The sequence below is a fragment of the Bos indicus x Bos taurus genome, chromosome 10 (genome assembly GCF_003369695.1).
Source record: "Bos indicus x Bos taurus breed Angus x Brahman F1 hybrid chromosome 10, Bos_hybrid_MaternalHap_v2.0, whole genome shotgun sequence".
Classification (NCBI taxonomy): Eukaryota; Metazoa; Chordata; class Mammalia; order Artiodactyla; family Bovidae; genus Bos; species Bos indicus x Bos taurus.
Window position 1 is genome coordinate 89,971,085 of NC_040085.1, and position 20,162 is coordinate 89,991,246.

Consider the following 20,162-nt stretch of genomic DNA (forward strand, 5'->3'; position numbering starts at 1 on the left):
GATGAGACTGGATGCCATAATCTTTGTTTTCTGAATGTTGAGCTTTAAGCCACCTTTTTCACTCTCGACTTTCACTTTCATCAAGAGGCTTTTGAGTTCCTGTTCACTTTCTGCCATAAGGTTGGTGTCATCTGCATATCTGAGGTTATTGATATGTCTCCCGACAATCTTGATTCCAGCTCGTGCTTCTTCTAGCCCAGCGTTTCTCCTGATGTACTCTGCCTAGAAGTTAAATAAGCAGGGTGACAGTATACAGTCTTGATGTACTCCTTTTCCTATTCGGAACCAGTCTGTTGTTAGGTGTATTTAAAAGAATTCTGATTGTTGAAAATTTGTGGTCTTTGGTTGGGGAGGGAGGTGGGAGAGGGGTTCATGATTGGGAACACCTGTACACCCGTGGCAGATTCACGTTGATGTATGGCAAAACCAATACAATATTGTAAATTAAAAAAAAAAGATTATCCTTTTAGAATTCAAACTTATTGCCATCATAGTAACAACACAGAAGTTGGATAAATTTTATAATAAATCTCTGATCTCTGAGAAATCAAAGACCACATGTTCTTTTATTCTCTGCATTTTCTATAATCAGAAACAGCCTCTGTCAGTCTTTGTTTAGTTTGCTAAATAATATTCAATAAAAATTATAAAGCAATGTATAATTTTAAGGGTAAATAATAGAATGGAATTTAATATGAAATAAAAGTAAGCTAAAATAAATCGTTTTTTTTAAATGTCTTTTCTAATTTCCAAGAGAAATATAATTTAATTTTCAATTAGCTATCTTTTTGGAAGGTAAAAGCAATATAAGACAATTCCTTGAGAAGAATTTGCAGAAAACTCATAATTAAAATACTAAAACTTGCTCAGTGAAATTCATCAAGCAGCTGGCTACAGAAAAATGCCATTTAAATTATGCTTTACTATACAAAAATATTACTCTATTTTAATGTACATAACCAAAAAATAAATGAATGTTATTTTCATATTATTGATTTTGCTATGAGCAGAAAGATGTTTACCAATCTCATTAATTCTTAATCCAAAAACCTCTGAGAAGTACTCCATAGTTTTTAGAATTAAAAAAAAAAAACAAAAAACAGAATACAAGCTGTCTTTTATGTCTTGTTTGTGTCTCATCTTTGCTTCCCAAGTGTGTTGCACTCAGTAGGTGCTTCACAAAAGATTTAACACTGCAGATCAGAAGTTGAGCTAACACAAAAACTGGCATCTGTAGATATTTTCCAGAAAAAGTTAAAGGGCCAATAAAGGTCATGACATTTGGAAACCTTTCACGATGAAGAAATGTTTTTTAGACTGTTCTATACATCAGTGTCTCTTTTGCTGTCTCGTACACCGGGTTATTGTTACCATCTTTCTAAATTCCATATATATGCGTTAGTATACTGTATTGATGTTTTTCCTTCTGGCTTACTTCACTCTGTGGGAGGGAGAGGGTGGGAAGATTTGGGAGAATGACATTGAAACATGTAAAATATCATGTAAGAAATGAGTTGCCAGTCCAGGTTCGATGCACGATACTAGATGCTTGGGGCTAGTGCACTGGGACGACCCAGAGGGATGGTATCGGGAGGGAGGAAGGAGGAGGGTTCAGGATGGGGAACACATGTATACCTGCGGTGGATTCATTTTGATATTTGACAAAACTAATACAATTATGTAAAGTTTAAAAATAAAATAAAATTAAAAAAAAAAAAGAAATGTTTTTTAAGGGGAAAAAAAAAATTCTGTTGTATAATTGCTTCCAAAACAATCATCGTCTTCACAAAGAATTTTTTTTTTATCCTTCTTCAAAACCCCCATTCCAAATTCAATGAAAATTATATTTAAATGTTTCTAAGAAATTTCTCCTGGTTTTCATCAAAATAAAATTTCCCCACTAAGTCAATCTGTGGCATTCCAGGGAATGGACAGAGAAAAGATGCCATTCTTATTCTCCACCAAACTCTTTTTCCAATTCCTAATTTGAAGTATTGGATCTGAATGTATTTGGCGACAGCTCACAAAAGATGAAATCTGTTGGCTGAGAGGTAACATTATCTATTCCAGCTTAACGACAAACACAAGAACATTTCTTTGTGTGGCTGCTATGGAGGAGATATTTTGAGCAGCTGTAGCAGTGTTTGAAATAAAATTTAAAAAAAAATGGAGGTCAAATTTATTCCAGATTAGAGAGCTCAGCATTTGTAATGTTCAAACAACACGCCAGAATGAGCACTAGGGTTCTTATTTGCAATTTCCCACAGTACCAATTAGCATCACCACAGTGGTACTCGCACTGGACTATTTTGGGGCAATGTTAGAGCCAGTCCTTGGGAAACATCTGCCGAATTTGAAACTCACTCCCTAAATCACACCACTTCTAATAATAATAGTTCATAATGATGAGTATTAATAATTAATCATCCCAGCACACACTTTTGAGCACTTATTAGATGTAGGCATTGTGATAAGCATGTTGCTTGCTACACAATTATTCCATGAGTTAGTTACATTAATATCCTTATTTGAAGGATGCGAGACCTGAGGCTGTAAGGGTAAACTGACCTGTCATTTACAGAGATGGTCATGGTGATTTTTTGTGGCATAGCTGGGGATACAGCTTAAGAGTTTCTGGTATTTGTATTCTATATACATGTGACTGCCTCACTTGTCCTGAGAGACCCCTTCTCTGAGCTTCTTTGGTATTTCTGGGCAGGCAGCTAACATGATGCTTAATCACAAACTGTTTATGATATTATTATTGTTTTTCCTCATCCAATATTTTCTCTTATGAATCGGACTGGCCAGTAAAGTCATTTAGGCTTTCCTGTAAGATGTTATAAGAAAAGCTGAATGAAACTTTTGGCCAACCCAATATCCATCTATCTTTCTATATATATATTGGCTTCCCAGGCAGTACAGTAGTAAAGAATCCACCTGTCAATACAGGGGATACAGGAGTCACAAGTTTGATCCTTGGGTTGGGAAGATACTCTGGAGAAGGAAATGGGAACCCACTCCGGTATTCTTACCTAGAGAATTCCACGGGCAGAGGAGCCTGGCATGGGGTCGCAAAGAGTCGGACACAACTGAGCATGCATGTATATATATATATACACACAATATATATATATAATATAATAAATATAATATGTAACATAAGCAACATGCCAGATAAATACTACTGAAAACAACTGTTGCTGTTCTTAGAATATAGAGTAATAGCAACAAGAGGAAAAATAAACAACTAAGTTTTAAGGATTATGACTTGATGTCATATACCATGTGCTTCATTATATAAACAATAGTAAAAATGCAATATGTCTTTTACTGTCCAGAACTCCATCTCCCTCCTAAATGCACCATTATTTCCTTTGGGGAAGCTATTTTCCCCTCAGTTGGCATTCTTTCCTATTGAGAATCATCCTCCTTCACACCTTCCACGGAGTCAGTTACCTGAGACTTTACATCTTCCCTGTGGCCCAGACAGTAAAGAATCTGCCTGCAGTGTAGGAGACCGAGGTTCAATCCCTGGGTCAGGAAGATCCCCTGAAGAAGGGAATGGCAAACCACTCCACTATTCTTGCCTGGAGAATTTCTTGGACAGAGGAGCTTGGTGGGCTACAGTCCAGTCCAGCTCAGTTTAGTTCAGTCACTCAGTCGTGTCTGACTCTGCAATCCCATGGACTGCAGCATGCCAGGCTTCCCTGTCCATCACCAACTCCCGGGCTACAGTCCATGGGGTTGCAAAGAGTCAGACACAACAGAGGGACTAACTCTTTAGCTTTCAAACTTTATGTCTTGAAGGTTCCTGCAGCAGCCAGGAAGCCAGAATCCGCACAGCCTGTCCTCCTAATCCATAGTCCTTCAGAGGTCAGACTTAGGGTCTCCCATCTCCAAGCCTACTGTTCCAATCTCTCAGTGACCTTCTGGAATGCTAACTTTTTAAGAAGTCCCGTTATGTTTAAATCAGTCACAGTGAAGCCTGAACTCCTGCCATGGCCATGCTAGTTGTGGGCATCAGGCTCACCTTTTGACTCTTGTCAAGTCCTGAGTCACAGATGGACACAGATAGAGGATACCTCCTGACAGAGAATGTGACCATGTCTCCTTGTCACAAGCTTGCTGTTAACTGGGGAAGTGGGAGAGAAAAAGAATCAGACGAGGCACAGTAAGAGTGCTTCTTAAATTTTCTTATGAGCCCCAAATTTTTAAAAGGCATATATGAATTAGAGAATTAGTTGGAAGTCGAAGATGTATTTTAAAGCAGTTGAGTTAGTCTCTAATTCTCACATGTGCTTTAAAAATTTGAGCTTAGGAATCAGAGGATCTATGCTCAAGATAAAGAACTGTCACTTATTCCAGGACAAGAAATTGGAAAGTCTTACTACCACATGAGTGCACTTCATAATCTTTACAATCAGTGGTAGACCCATCTTTTATCTAACACTCTAGTAACCTTATTATTCATTTTGAATATAACTTGAAGAAATCAGAATAATGTGTTTGTACCAATTAAAGATAAATGTATATTCATGAAATATGTTGTTTTTTAAAAGAAATGCTTATATTTCTTCAATATAATTATTCAACTAAGAAATACATTTTAACACAATACAAAATGAGCACACTTGTTTGTACTACAAGTATCCCCCTGCAGACCAATAATGAATGTCTGTTACAAAGAGTTCCAAATGACTTTCATTGATAACAACATTTTATTCTGAGATGCTTTAAATAGTACCCTATTGATTGATCACAATTTTCTGTTTCTCAGCAACCTTTAACTTGTTATAATAAAATATTTGACTCATGTGAAAGAATTTTAAACTACACATATATAAGATGTGAAATAAGTAAGTGAAAAAGTTGGCTTAAAGCTCAATATTCAGAAAACTAAGATCATGGCATCTGGTCCCATCAGTTCATGGGAAATAGATGGGGAAACAGCGGAAACAGTGTCAGACTTTATTTTTCTGGGCTCCAAAATCACTGCAGATGGTGACTGCAGCCATGAAATTAAAAGACGCTTACTCCTTGGAAGGAAAGTTCTGTCCAACCTAAATAGCATATTCAAAAGCAGAGACATCACTTTGCCAACAAATGTCCGTCTAGTCAAGGCTACGGTTTTTCCAGTGGTCATGTATGGATGTGAGAGTTGGACTATGAAGAAAGCTGAGCACCGAAGAATTGATGCTTTTGAACTGTGGTGTTGGAGAAGACTCTTGAGAGTCCCTTGGACTGCAAGGAGATCCAACCAGTCCATCCTAAAGGAGATTAGTCCTGAGTGTTCACTGGAAGGACAGATGTTGAAGCTGAAACTCCAATACTTTGGCCACCTGATGATAAGAGCTGACTCATTGGAAAAGACACTGATGTTGGGAAAGATTGAGAGCAGGAGGAGAAGGGGGCGACAAACAATGAGATGGTTGGATGGCATCACCAACTCAATGGACATGGGTTTGGGTGGACCCCGGGAGTTGGTGATGGACAGGGAGGCTTGGCGTGCTGCAGTTCATGGGGTTGCAAAGAGTGGGACACAACTGAGCAACTGAACCGAACTAAGATGTTTCTGCTGAAGAGTTTAAAGAGAAATGTTAAATCAGGTTTTGTCTAATGATCACATATTCTGAATCAGCGTGATCTCAGTTGAGATTTTTTTTTCCTGAAAATTTATTAATTTGTTTTGATTTCTTTTAGAAGTAAAAAATCACATAGTTTACAAAAGTGATTGTTTTAATATTATTTAATATTGTACCTGCTCATAATCTGATACTGTAGATTACTCAATAAGATAATTTGTAGGAAAGTCGAGTTAATCAGCCTTTAAAGAAGGCCAAAGTATACTGTATATACTAAGAAAGTGCCATAGCTTCCCCAAAGTTCAGTAAATTCCAGGTACCCAATGCAATGTCGCTGTGATCACTGCAGCAACACACGTTTCTTAGGGATCATTTGATTTCATTAAAGGTCATTTTTCAACGATTTATGTTTGAAACTAAATGATGTATCTTTATTCACAGAGGAGCACTTTCTGCAAGCTATTAAGTGAATCCTCTATTTAACAGATATATATCTTTGAAAAGTATACTGTCATCCCTAGGAAAATACAAGAAATCAATTCAAGTCAATTATCATGTTCAGTAAGTTTTTATTAAGGCTTACTTTGTACTGGTTTAAAATAAAGACTCAAATATGCCAGGCTACAGTGCCCCTGAATTCAGTGAGTCTACTTTTTTCCTATTTGAGAACCACACAGGCTTTTAAATACCTTCAGTTCAGTTCAGCTCAGTCCAGTCACTCAGTTGTGTCTGACTCTTTATGACCCCACAAACTGAAGCACGTCAGGCCTCCCTGTCCATCACCAACTCCCAGGGTTTACCCAAATTCATATCCACTGAGTCAGTGATGCCATCCAACCATCTCATCCTCGGTCATCCCCTTCTCCTCTTGCCCTCAATCTTTCCCAGCATCAGAGTCTTTTCAAATGAGTCAGCTCTTCACATCAGGTGACCAAATTATTGGAGTTTCAGCATCAGGCCTTCCAATGAACACCCAGGACTGGTCTCCTTTAGAATGGACTGGTTGGATCTCCTTGCAATCCAAGGGACTCTCAAGAGTCTTCTCCAACAGTGAGGTAATGAAGGGAATGGTTAATGTGAACTGGCAAGTTAAGATAAACTTCATGGATAAGGGACTCATGGAAGTATATTTTGAATGGGTAGAAATGCCATAAGAAAAGACCAAGTATAAGAAGAAAAATCAGTAAAGACACAAACACATTAAAAACAAAACAAAAACTTCTGCTTACTAGGGAGGCAAGGCAGGTCAAAGATGACAAATGATGAGGTAGATGAGCTAATTTTAATAAAATAATTTTATGTCACAAAAAAACTAAAGTGTATACCTTAAAAAAGCATTAACTCTTTTTATATGTAGAAGTTTAGAGAGAGAGAGTTCAATTTGTTGAAGATCTTTAAGGCAGAGCTTTTTAATCTAGTTGGTGAAATGGAGTGTTAAGGGTGTCTGTGAACCCTCAAAACTGTAGGTAAAATTTATGTTTGAATTTTTCTACTTGGTCTGTGACTCCTCAAAATTGTAAATATTGCTGTAAGATAGTCCAGAACCCATAAACGGGGAAATATTTTCCCAATTTCAGTAAATTAAATGTCTATCAAGTTACTGGATAAAATCAGAAATCTGAGAGCAAATCTTGTCACTATTTTATAAATCATTATTTTATTTTCAAAATATGAAATCTTCATATGTCTATCTCTACCAATGTTATTTGAAACCATTTTCTTCTTATCTGGATTAATTCAATCGTATCCTTAATGGCTTTATCTCTTAATTATCAATTCTCCAGTGTAATCTTTAAGAATATAAATCAGCTCTTAGCTCTATCTTTCTTGAAAATCCTTCAGTAAGCCCAGTGGTAAATCCACACACCTATGGACACCTTATATTTGATGAAGAAGGCAAAAATATACAATAGAGAAAAGACCATCTCTTTAACAAGTGGTGCTGGGCAAACTGGTCAACCACCTGTAAAAGAATGAAACTAGAACATTTTCTAACACCATACACAAAAATAAACTTAAAATTGATTAAGGATCTAAATGTAAGAGCAGAAACTATAAAACTCCTAGAAGAAAACATAGGCAAAACACTCTCTGACATAAATCACAGCAAGATCCTCTATGACCCATCTCCTAGAGTAATGGAAATAAAAGCAAAAATAAACAAAGGGGACCTAATTAAACTTAAAAACTTTATCACAATGAAGGAAACTAGTAAGCAAGGTGAAAAGTCAGCCTTCAGAGTGTGAAAAAATAATAGCAAATTAAGCCACTGACAAAGAAATAAACTCAAAAATATACAAACAGCTCATGAAGCTCAATACCAGAAAAATAAATGATCCAATCAAAAATGGGCCAAAGAACTAAACAGACATTTCTCCAAAGAAGACATACAGATGGCTAACAAACACATGAAAAGATGCTCAACATCACTCATTATCAGAGAAATGCAAATCAAAACCACAAAGAGGTACCATCCCACGCTGGTCAGAATGGCTGCTATCCAAAAATCTACAAGCAATAAATGCTGGAGAGGGTGTGGAGAAAAGTTAACCCTCTTACAGTGTTGGTGGGAATGCAAACTAGTACAGCCACTATGGAGAACAGTGTGGAGATTCCTTAAAAAACTGGAAATAGAACTGCCATATGACCCAACAATCCCACTTCTGGGCATACACACTGAGGAAACCAGAATTGAAAGAGACACATGTACCCCAATGTTCATCACAGCACTGTTTACAATAGCCAGGACATGGAAGCAACCTAGATGTCCATCAGCAGATGAATGGATAAGCAAGCTGTGGTACATATACACAATGGAATATTATTCAGGTATTAAAAAAAAAAAAAAAAACAGATTTGAATCAGTTCTAATGAGGTGGATGAAACTGGAGCCTATTATACAGAGTGAAGTAAGTCAGAAATAAAAACACCAATACAGTATACTAACGCATATATATGGAACTTAGAAAGATGGTAATGACGATCGTATATGTGAGACAGCAAAAGAGACACAGATGTAAAGAACAGTCTTTTGGACTCTGTGGGAGAAGGTGAGAATGGGATGGTATGAGAGAATAGCATTGAAACATGTATATTACCATATGTGAATTAGATATGGCCAGTCCAGGTTCGATGCATGAAGACAGGGCACTCAGGACTGGTGCACTGGGATGACCCAGAGGGATGGGATGGGGAGGGAGGTGGAAGGGGGTTCGGGATGGGGGGATACATGTACAGCCATGGCTGATTCATGTCAATGTATGGCAAAAACCACCACAAATTTGTAAAGTAATTAGCCTCCACTTAAAATAAATAAATTAATAAAAAAAATCCTTCACTGTTATTCTTCAAATTACAATACAACTCAAATTTTGCAAAAGGGACTACATACCAATCCTTCCTCTCACCACTCTACTCCTGTTTGTGTTCCAGCTATGCTAATAATTTGAGTTTTCTTTCATTTTCCACACACAGATAGTTTATTATCAAAGCAGGGTCTTTGATATCTTCCCCCGTTAGCACTTTTCCTGGCTTTAATGTTACCTGCTCAGAGACTCTACCCTAAACCGATATCTACATTGCCTTTTGTTATGAATCAGAGCACCTGGTTATTTACCTGTATATTATGCAGTAGAGAGTCTTTTTTATGTTTTTGTTTGTTTTGTTTTTATCTTTTGGCTGTACCAGATGGCAAGTGAAACTTTAGTTCCTTGACCAGGGGTCCAACCTGTTCCCCCTGGACCACACTTGTGTCTGTTTCACCTAAGGGTGGGGGCTAGGTAGGCCCAGGGCATTAGCTACACCAGGTCATATTTCCTTCATCATTGTACACACAACATCTAGCACAATGTCAGCCATCAACTTGATGCTCAAAAATGTGTACTTGAAACAATCAATAAGCTTGCCTTCCCCCAATTTATAGGGAATGCACATTAGGAGACCACATCATCCACTCGTAAAGTGTAAAATATTTCATATTTGTAAGAGTTGAGCAGCCAGTTTTAAGCCAATAGTTATCAGAGGAGTGTACGCATGCATGCTCTGTCGTGTCCAACTCTGCAACCTCATGGACTGTAGCCTGCCAGGTTCCTCTGTCAATAGAATTTTCCAGGCAAGAATAGCGGAGTGGGTTGTCAGAAGAATAAAGAGGCTAAAATTCCTAGGATTTTCACCAACATGTGTGATGAACCAAATAAAAGGTGCCTCAGAATGTTCTTGACCTGATCCCTGAAATTGTGAATTTGATGGTAAAAGAGATTTAGAAGATTTGGTTAACAGGAGGGACCTTGAGATGGGGAAATTATCCTGTATTATTATTAATGTTCAGATGTGATCAAAAAGATCTTTAAAAATGGAGGCAGAAGAGGACAGAGGGAAATGTGACCTCAGAAGAATGGTGAAAGAGATGCATGTTGCTAGATTTAAAGATTTAGAAAGGGGCAATGAGTCACTAAAAGGTGGAAAAGGCAAGGAAATAAATTCTTTTCTAAAACCTTCAGAAAGGAACGCAGACTCCCACCACCACCACATCTTGATTTGAGTTGAATGAGACCTTCATCTGACTTCTATCCACCATAATTAAATGATTAAAAAAATGCATTTTTAAGCTTCTAAGGCTTTCCTGATAGCTCACTGGTAAAGAATCCACACATTTAAAACTAGGAACATCATTTTGCTGACAAAGGTCCATATAGTCTAGCTACGGTTTTTCCAGTAGTCATGTATGGATATGAGAGTTGGACTATAAACAAAGTTGAGCACTGAAGAATTGATGCTTTTGAACTGTGGCATTGGACAAGACTCTTGAGAGTTCCTTGGACTGCAAGGAAATCAAACCAGTCCATCCTAAAGGAAATCAGTCCTGAATATTCATTGGAAGGACTAATGCTGAAGCTGAAGCTCCAATACTTTGGCCACCTGATGTGAAGAACTGACTCATTAGAAGAGACCCTGATGCTGGGAAAGACTGAAGGCGGGAGGAGAAGGGGATGACATAGGATGAGCTGGTTGGATAGCATCATGGATTCAACAGACATGAATCTGAGAAAACTCCAGGAGATAGTGCAGGAGACAGGAGCCAGCCGTGCTACATCCATGGGGTCACAAAGGGTCGGATATGACTTAGCAACTGAACAACAATAATAAAGTGTGTAGTAGACTGTTACAGCAGCAATTAAAAAAAAAAGCACCACCTTTAATTAAATACATTCTGGGTAGTCCTTTATTATTATATACAGCAATTCCTGAAACTTTTCTCAGGCTCTCAGTGTAAAAGTATCCGATACAGCTCACATCCTTCTAAAGATCTAGTGAGTCTTGTATTTTTTTTCATGGTGTGACAGGTCACACCATGTTCACACTAGTGTGTCATTAGCTGATTACTATTCATATGTCTACTTATAAGCAGTTAGCTTTCAGGTTAAATTAAATGGTTTAAAAGGGAGAGAGACATCGGGTGAAATTCTGAGCACCTGTCCCTTTCAGAGACACCGTGCTTTATCACCAGGCCACTGCCCTCAAGGGTGACACCCTCAGGGTTCCGTCACAGCACTGTGTATATTTTGTTAAAAGTGAAACCTCTGGGTCTAAGGCAAAGAGGATATTGGCAATTAGTTTGCTTTATTTTCCTTATTTTGTTCTTTCTTAAAAAAAAAACAAACAAACAACAACAACAACTAATTTCTCTCCTTTGGTTTGTTAGGCTTGACAGAATAAACTTTAATGGGGGGGAAAAATCATACAAATGTACTTCCTTGCCTTTTCTTTCAAGTAGGAAATCTTCTGACCTCTCTCAGAGATATTTCCTCCATGGTAAAAGAGCATAGAATATAGACCTTAATTTACTGTACTGAAAGAGATATTTCACTGAAGTTTCATCTGCAACTCCCCTTTCCTAAAGTACTAAATTCTTGATAGCGCCTTTCCTTTCAAGACCTGTGAGCCATTGAACACAGCCAGTGCATCTGTAAAATGAAATTCTGTGGTCTGAATTAAAAGGGACTTTGGGAAGCTTCTAAGTTAACCCCCAGAAGGGCTTCTAAAACTTTTTCATTCAATTACATTGAGCGGGGTGGAGATGATTCTAAAGCCACAGCCTGATACTTCTAAGCTTACATTTACCTTAAAAATTCATTAAAACTTACTTTTCTGCCAGTATAAATGTGTCTACTTTGGTATATATTTATTATTATTTGTGTTTACCTCCAACCCACCCAAAACTTATGTTTAATAGTGTCTAAGAACATCCATTACATCTGTCCTCCATTTCTTAATGTATTATTGAATTATTCAATTTGAGAAATTTTCTTATACTGATACATATCATGAACTCTCATAGGTAGTATGCACAAATGAGTCAGTTGTGTAAATCTAGCCCCAAAATATAATTAGAAGACAATCTGAAGCATGCCATTGATGTTACAAAGGAAGAACTCTTAGGGCTGAATCATTCTCTATCTTCACGGGGCTCAGATTTGAATGCAAATAATTTTCAGGAGGGCAGCATATAAATGTATTTGGATACTATGTATAGTTCTATGAAAAGCATAATGCATGTTACTATGGTTGCATTTTTTGGAATTAGAGATGGGATGCAGATACAATTTGAACAGGATGCTGAGGAAGGAAAGGAGTACCTAGTGGTTTAGCAGAGTGGGGCTGGCTGTTCAGGCCTGAGAAAGTGAGGGAGCCATTTTAGTTCAGATGGTTAAGCACCTGGGGATGTGTGTTCTCACACTTCTGCCTGTATCAGAACTGCCTGGAGGTTTTGTTCTTGGCCTCCATCCCCAGGATTTCTGATTCAGTAGATCTCAGGCAGGGCTGAAACTGTGCATTTCTAATGAGTGCTTAGGTGAGGCTGGTGTTGCTTTTCCAGAGACAACTCTTTGAGGACAACTGAGCTCTTAGAGGAACTGAGCAAACAAATTTGTCTGTTTCTTTTTATTTTTTGGTTTCAACCATTAATTCGAGAGCTCCCAGGAGGGAAAAACCAGATGTACTACTGACAGATAAAATACTGCTTTTCTAATCAAAGGTATAGATTTGTGTCACATTAAGTGGCATGAAATGACCCTTTAAGATACATGTAAGTATCAGTAACCTGGACACAGGGTTAAAATAATAATAGGGAGGCTGTTTAATCATTTTTAAATAGTTATTTTAAACATTGTTGAAATAGTTTAATGTTTGATGCCTGTAACATTTCAAATTACTCTATGCATAAGTAAGGCACTCTATTTCCTAGTCTTTTTCAGAAATGATAATAGCTATTTATTCTTTTAACAGTCTTGTTTAAATGATACATACTTCTAATGATACTTTAGTTATTTTGAATTCTTTGGAATACATATTTTATCAGCTTTCTCCTTTCACAACGTCTGAATTGTCATGTGGACAGATTCTATTGTTTTTGGTCTTTACAAAGATTATTTTCCAGGTGAAGTGGTTTTGTCCAAGAAATGACATATCTTAATTCCTGTCTTGTTCACTATTTTAAAAGTCAGTGGAGGAATATATTTCAAAGCTTTGGTTTCTCAGGATATACTGGGTTGGCCAAAAAATTCCTTTGGGATTTTTTTTTTTTTCTGTAAGATGTTATGGAAAAACCCGAATGAACTTTTTGGCCAACCAAATACATCTCTTAAGTGGTAGCTACAAAATGCTAAGCTCTGATTTAAGTCTTTTCCAGTGTTTAGCCAGGACAGGACATTACACAGAGAGAAAAGGTCCATCCTGAAGATTAGTTCATGATTGTCAGCTCTTCCTGTTTTCTAAAGCCTCTTACACAACTCACAGCGGTGACTCTGTTTCCCTCATGCCTTCAACGGAAGAGATTTACATCAAGGTGCAGGCTCACTCCTCTGGGCATCTCTCAGGTAACTGGAGGAATGAAGTCCCTAAGGAAGAAACTGTCCCAAGAGCTTAACCCACTCACAATGATCTGTCATATCAAACTGCCAGTAAAATTTGTTAGCAAAGAAGACAGAGGAATGACGTATTGTGAAAAAGAAAGTAAGAAATGCTGCCTTTTTCACTTCCCCATTCCTAGCCTTCAATCTTCAAAAGCAATACTAAAATGCAGTTATTAATTTTATCTGGTACCTAGAAACAACCTAAAGCATATTTGGACTCAGAAAAGCTATGATAGAATATTAAAAGTTTATTTGATTTCAGAGTCCTGGTATGTACATGTATAAGTAGTCATGTACACTCAGATTTATGGAATTAGGGACAAGAAACAATTTTGTAAATGTCAGCTTCCTCAGACTCTATTGATTTGGTCTTCTCTAGGTAATTTTTGCTATCTTTCCTTTAATCAGTTTCCTTGTCAATATTTTTTTACCAGAATAAATTAATTCTTTCTTTTTTGTGAGTGATACTGCCATCTTGTTCCCAAACTTAAAAGTTATTAACTGCATGCATATGTCTGGAAGTTGATATAGTCACATGCTGCTGCTGTTGCGAAGTCACTTCAGTCATGTCAGACTCTGTTCGACCCCATAGACGGCAGCCCACCAGACTCCACCATCCCTGGGATTCTCCAGGCAAGAACACTGTAGTGGGTTGCCATTTCCTTCTCCAATGCATGAAAGTGCAAAGTGAAAGTGAAGTCGCTCAGTCTTATCTGACTCTTCACGACCCCATGGACTACAGCCTACCAGGCTCCTCCACCCATAAGATTTTTCCAGGCAAGAGTACTGGAGTGGGGTACCATTGCCTTCTCCAGATATAGTCACGTACGTCAATCTAATTACCATATGATGTTGGCATAAGACTTTCTTCTGAGCACAGAAGTTCTTCATGTTTCTATTACAGATAATATTCTTTTATAAAGAGAAAGAGAGGAGATTTTAAAATATTTTATGTTTGGGGGCAGAGAATATGCTATTTAGAATTGCTGTTGCATGACTGTGTGGCAGAACCAAGGAACACGTGTTGGAGACAGAGTGGAAGGTGGCTAACACGTGTTTTCCTCTGATGATGCCCCCAAAATTCATTTTAGATAAAACCCAAATATAGTCACAGCCATTTCCAAAGCTTTAAATTTCTAGTTATTTTAGTTTTACATTTCAACTGAATTTCATGCAATTCTAAACTACTGGAGATTCAAAAAGTACATCCTATGTCGAATCTGTGGCTGTGAGGTTGACAACTAATTATGTACATTCACGGAGTTTATGCAGTTCAAATATCTGATAGTAGGTGTACAAAATGTAGAAACGGTAGAGTAACAGAACGGTTAGTTAGAGACCTGCTGCTGCACAATGTAGAAACGATAGAGTAACAGAGCAGTTAGTTAGAGACCTGCTGCTGTACGTGTGACCCTTAAGTCTCTGAGTAATTGTATAAGCAAGGTCTAAGAGAGAAATGAGAGAGAGACCAAAATACATACTTTGTTCCAGTACTTTATATAATCCAAATTAAAATAAGATTGCCTTAGTATAAGATTCAGCTTACCTATGTAATCTTGTTCTAATGTGTTAAAACCACAGGCTTGTTGCTCCCTGTCATTATATCTGTAAATACTAAGTTTGTAACAATTTTCAGAAATTTTGTTCTTAATAAGCAAGGTAATTAAAAACTTTTTTCTCTATTAACTTCATTAATTTCTTTCAGCTTTTACTGAATTTTGGTGGGTAGTTCAATCTCAATGAGCACACTAAAGACAGCCCCCTATAATTTAAAATTTATTGTTTGAAATCATCAGCCTGAATTCAGTCCTTTGTTTTGGTTAATATAAGATATAAACTGTGAATAACAAATCATACCAAAATGTTATTAGAGTTTTTCATGCTTTATTTTCAAACAGTAAATGAACAAAACCACAAGAGGAAGCAGAAAAAATAATGAAGTTATCTAACAACTGCTAGTAAAATAGACTGTTCCTTTGCAGAAATCAAAAGTGCCATTTATAGTTTTGTCTCAGTCGTTGAATGTTGATTATTAAGTATTCTGGGGAAAATATTTCTTGTATATCAGACTGGATTCTAGTTCATTGGCTATATAAGTAGTGATTTTATCTAAGATATATGTGATTAATGATGTAATTTACTCAGACTACAGAGAAACAATCCAAAAGACAGAAGAAAAATCAAGCTTTCAGCCACAAATGATGTATGATGGTCTTCTGATTTGAATATGCAAGGTAACTCCCCATAAAATATTTATTTAAGGTCTCCCAGATTAACTGTTTTGATAGAAATGACTGATCTATTTTAATAAACTAGATCAATTCATCCTAACAACCAATTTTAATTGTTTTTTTTTTTTTTACTTTGATCATTAATTAGAGAATGATTTATATGGCACAGCCAAGACACAGTCATAAAAACAAATGCATTCTTCACAAGTAAACTTTTAAAATGCATCTAAGATCTAAAATAACATAAAACCGTTACCTACCCTTCCCCACACTTTCTATATTGTGTTTCATTAACTTTTGTGCTGGCTTTAATGTAAAATTCCAATGAGAATGTGAAATTAATGATATCACACCTATTTTTAATTTTAGTCTTCAGGTTTTTTTTTCTACATTATAGATTGAAAGTGAAAGTGAAAGTCTCTCAGTTGTGTCCAACTCTTTGCCACCCCATGGACTATATAGCCCACAGAATTCTCCAGGCCAGAATACTGGATTGAGGAGCCTTTTCCTTCTCCAGGGGATATTTCCAATCCAGGAATCAAACCGGGGTCTCCTGCATTTCAGATTTTTTTTTTTTTTTTTTTTTACCAGTTGAGCTACCAGGGAAGCCCACTTGATTATACAAACAAAATCGTATAAAATTTCACACACCTGCAAACTAACATGTGCATGTGTGAGTGAGAAGGAAGGAACTGAGAGAAAACTTATTTTTAGGGAAACTAACAAAATTTTTTATACAGACCCCTCTTGTTTACCAAAAAGTGTTAAAAGTTCCTTCTACAGAAGAAACTATCAAAACTATCTAAAACTTCTAGAAAAAGAGGTTGGACAAGTTTTACACATCTTCCCACAAACAGTGAGTGCCTACCAAAACAAATGTGTAAGAGGTATTTTGATGTCAATCAAAACGATTTATTATCACAAACCTTTCAGATCGATAAAGCTGGATTTTAGTTTAGTTGCCAGTTCTTCTTAATTACCAACGTACCTAGACAGGAAAGTGTCTATTCTGACAGAGTAGGCAGCAGCGCTTTCTTTGTCAGCATGAGCACAGGGAGAACTGGCCAGATCACTGAACACACACAAACCCTAATTCCCTGCAAAGCGGTTCAGTAACACTGCACGTTCAATACAGATTCAGGAATGAGTTTCCTCTAAAATTTCCCCTCCCGTCACAGACATTCTTAGTTGAATTTGATACCTGAATGGTACCACCATTCCAGAACATCAGTAAGTTCAGAATCAACTGCTGTAATCCTAGAACTGGTGATAATAATGTAAAATCTGGTGTCTAGGATTCCTTCTTTCAAAGATTCCCTCATCCCCACCTCAACCTTCCCTCCCCCAGACACTTGGCCTAAATTAAATTCATATTATCCTAGTTCTTCTATTTTTTTGATTTCTTCCACTGATGATAATGCATAACCAATTCCAGGAATGATGCCCTAAATTTTAGTCCAAATTCTGAAATTTAGCGCTTACCAATGGTTGGGACTGAGCCTCTTAGCAAATTTCTCCTTACCACATGGGCCATTCAAAACAGGACCTGCCAATACAATATTGTAAAGTTAAATAAAACAAAAATTAAAAAAAAAAAAAAACAGGACCTGACTTTTAACAACTACAAAAACCTCGAGACAGTTACCTGAATTCAAATAACATATTTTATCCTCTACATGTTTCTCTTTTGACTTGTCAACTCTTTTGGCCCTCTGGTCTTTAGATGTCTATCATGTCTTAGGAAATGGCTGTATTTCATTTACTTCTTTGAAACAGGCTAGAGGGGAAGAAGATTTAGATGTAAAAGCAAGAGTCCAGAGCTGAGAATATGTAACAGTATCAGTAAAAATTCAGGGGTTTTCTTATATAAAGTTAAGCAAAATACTCTTTGTATGCTTTTCATTAGAGTATTTTATAATTAAAAAAATATATATATATATATTTTTTACTTTCAAAAATTCAGGAAATTCTGGCTTGACTCTAAAACTTAGAGATGAAGGGGAAGGGAGTGAAATATAGCCTGGCTGCTTACATATAAGTAATGAAGACAAAGAACTAAGAGCTTCCTTCAAGTGGAAGGTAAAACTTCTGGAAAAGAGATTGGACAAGCTATACACATACACACCTACCTACAAAGAATGACTGCCTCTTCCTTCCCTTCAGGTAAGATACTGTCTAAAAGATCAGTGTTTGCCTTTTGATGGTGAGAGTCCCCTAAACATCTAATAAGAAATGACATTATCAGAATATAAAAGTGCTATTTATTTGTTTCATTGTTTTTAACTAATTTAAAACACAATCATCTTTTCCTTCTGCTTATCTATTAGTTTAATTTTGTTGACAGCTAAATCAAAGACAAATATGAAATCAAATTATATTCTGGCTAAAAGTGTAGCTTCAAATAAAATTCATGTATGTGATAATTGACACTTAGTGGCATTTGGAGAAGAAATGAGCTGTTTCCAGCTCATACTGATTAGGGGGAAATAACAGATACTATATCAGCACACTAGCCCTAAATAAAATGGATTTCTCACAGTCTCATTTTGAAAATGGTAATAAATGACTTTTCAAGTTTTGTGATACACAGGATACTACTAATGATACATAGATTACAAGGGAATGGGGAAAAGAAGAGATAATGGCCCCTTTGGTCAGCATCACATCAGACGAGTTTGTTAATAGGAGATTGACATTTATGACACTATAAATTTAAAGAGATGGATAATTTGTAACTACAAGTTTCGTTAAAGATTTATCTTTGAAGTTTATCAATTGATGTTGGATGTCATCCCATATATTTTTTTTTTACAAATCCCTATGAGTAGATTTAGTAACAATAGTATATATAGTAGATCATCACCATTTACAAAAGAGAAAACTGATGCTTTGAGACATTCAGCTGTTTTTTAGGCTAATGTGGATACAGTATGCACTTAGCAGAACTGGAGAGGTTTCAGACTCTAGGCTCCTTTCTTTGTGTCCCCTCTGGGTGGAAGGGAATAAACGTGACAGCAGTGAGCATCAGACATTCTCTCGACCCGCTGCTTCTGAACTCCTACAGCAACCGCCATCTACTTGAGAAACTTTTTAAGACTATAAACATTGTGTGTGTCATATCTAGGTATGAATATTAATGAAACATATATTTATTTAGCATATTACCAAATTCAGCCTTAAATTGAAGAAAGTATGGAAAACCACTAGACCATTCAGGTATGACCTAAATCAAATCCCTTATGATTATACAGTGGAAGTGAGAAATAGATTTAAGGGACTAGATCTGATAGATAGAGTGCCTGATGAATTATGGACGGAGGTTCGTGACATTCATTGTACAGGAGACAGGGATCAAGACCATCCCCATGGAAAAGAAATGCAAAAAAGCAAAATGGCTGTCTGGGGAGGCGTTACAAATAGCTGTGAAAAGAAGAGAAGAAAAAAGCAAAGGAGAAAAGGGAAAATATAAGCATCTGAATGCAGAGTTCCAAAGAATAGCAAGAAGAGATAAGAAAGCCTTCCTCACCGATCAATGCAAAGAAATAGAGGGAAACAACAGAATGGGAAAGACTAGAGAGCTCTTCAAGAAAATTAGAGATACCAAGGGAACATTTCATGCAAAGATGGGCTCGATAAAGAACAGAAATGTATGGACCTAACAGAAGCAGAAGATATTAAGAAGAGGTTGCAAGAATACACAGAAGAACTGTACAAAAAAGATCTTCATGACCCAGATAATCACGATGGTTTAATCACTCATCTAGAGCCAGACGTCCTGGAATGTGAAGTCAAGTGGGCATTAGAAAGCATCACTACGAACAAAGCTAGTGGAGGAGATGGAATTCCAGTTGAGCTATTTCAAATCATGAAAGATGATGCTCTGAAAGTGCTGCACTCAATATGCCAGCAAATTTGGAAAACTCAGCAGTGGCCACAGGACTGGAAAAGGTCAGTTTTCATTCCAATCCCAAAGAAAGGCAATGCCAAAGAATGCTCAAACTACCACACAATTGCACTCATCTCACACGCTAGTAAAGTAATGCTCAAAATTCTCCAAGCCAGGCTTCAGAAATATGTGAACCGTGAACTTCCTGATGTTCAAGCTGGTTTTAGAAAAGGCAGAGGAACCAGAGATCAAATTACCAACATCCACTGGCTCATGGAAAAAGCAAGAGAGTTCCAGAAAAACATCTATTTCTGCTTTATTGACTATACCAAAGCCTTTGACTGTGTGGATCACAATTAACTGTGGAAAATTCTGAAAGAGATGGGAATACCAGACCACCAGACCTGCCTCTTGAGAAATCTGTATGCAGGTCAGGAAGCAACAGTTAGAACTGGACATGGAATAACAGACTGGTTCCAAATAGGAAAAGGAGTACGTCAAGGCTGTATATTGTCACCCTGATTATTTAACTTACATGCAGAGTACATCA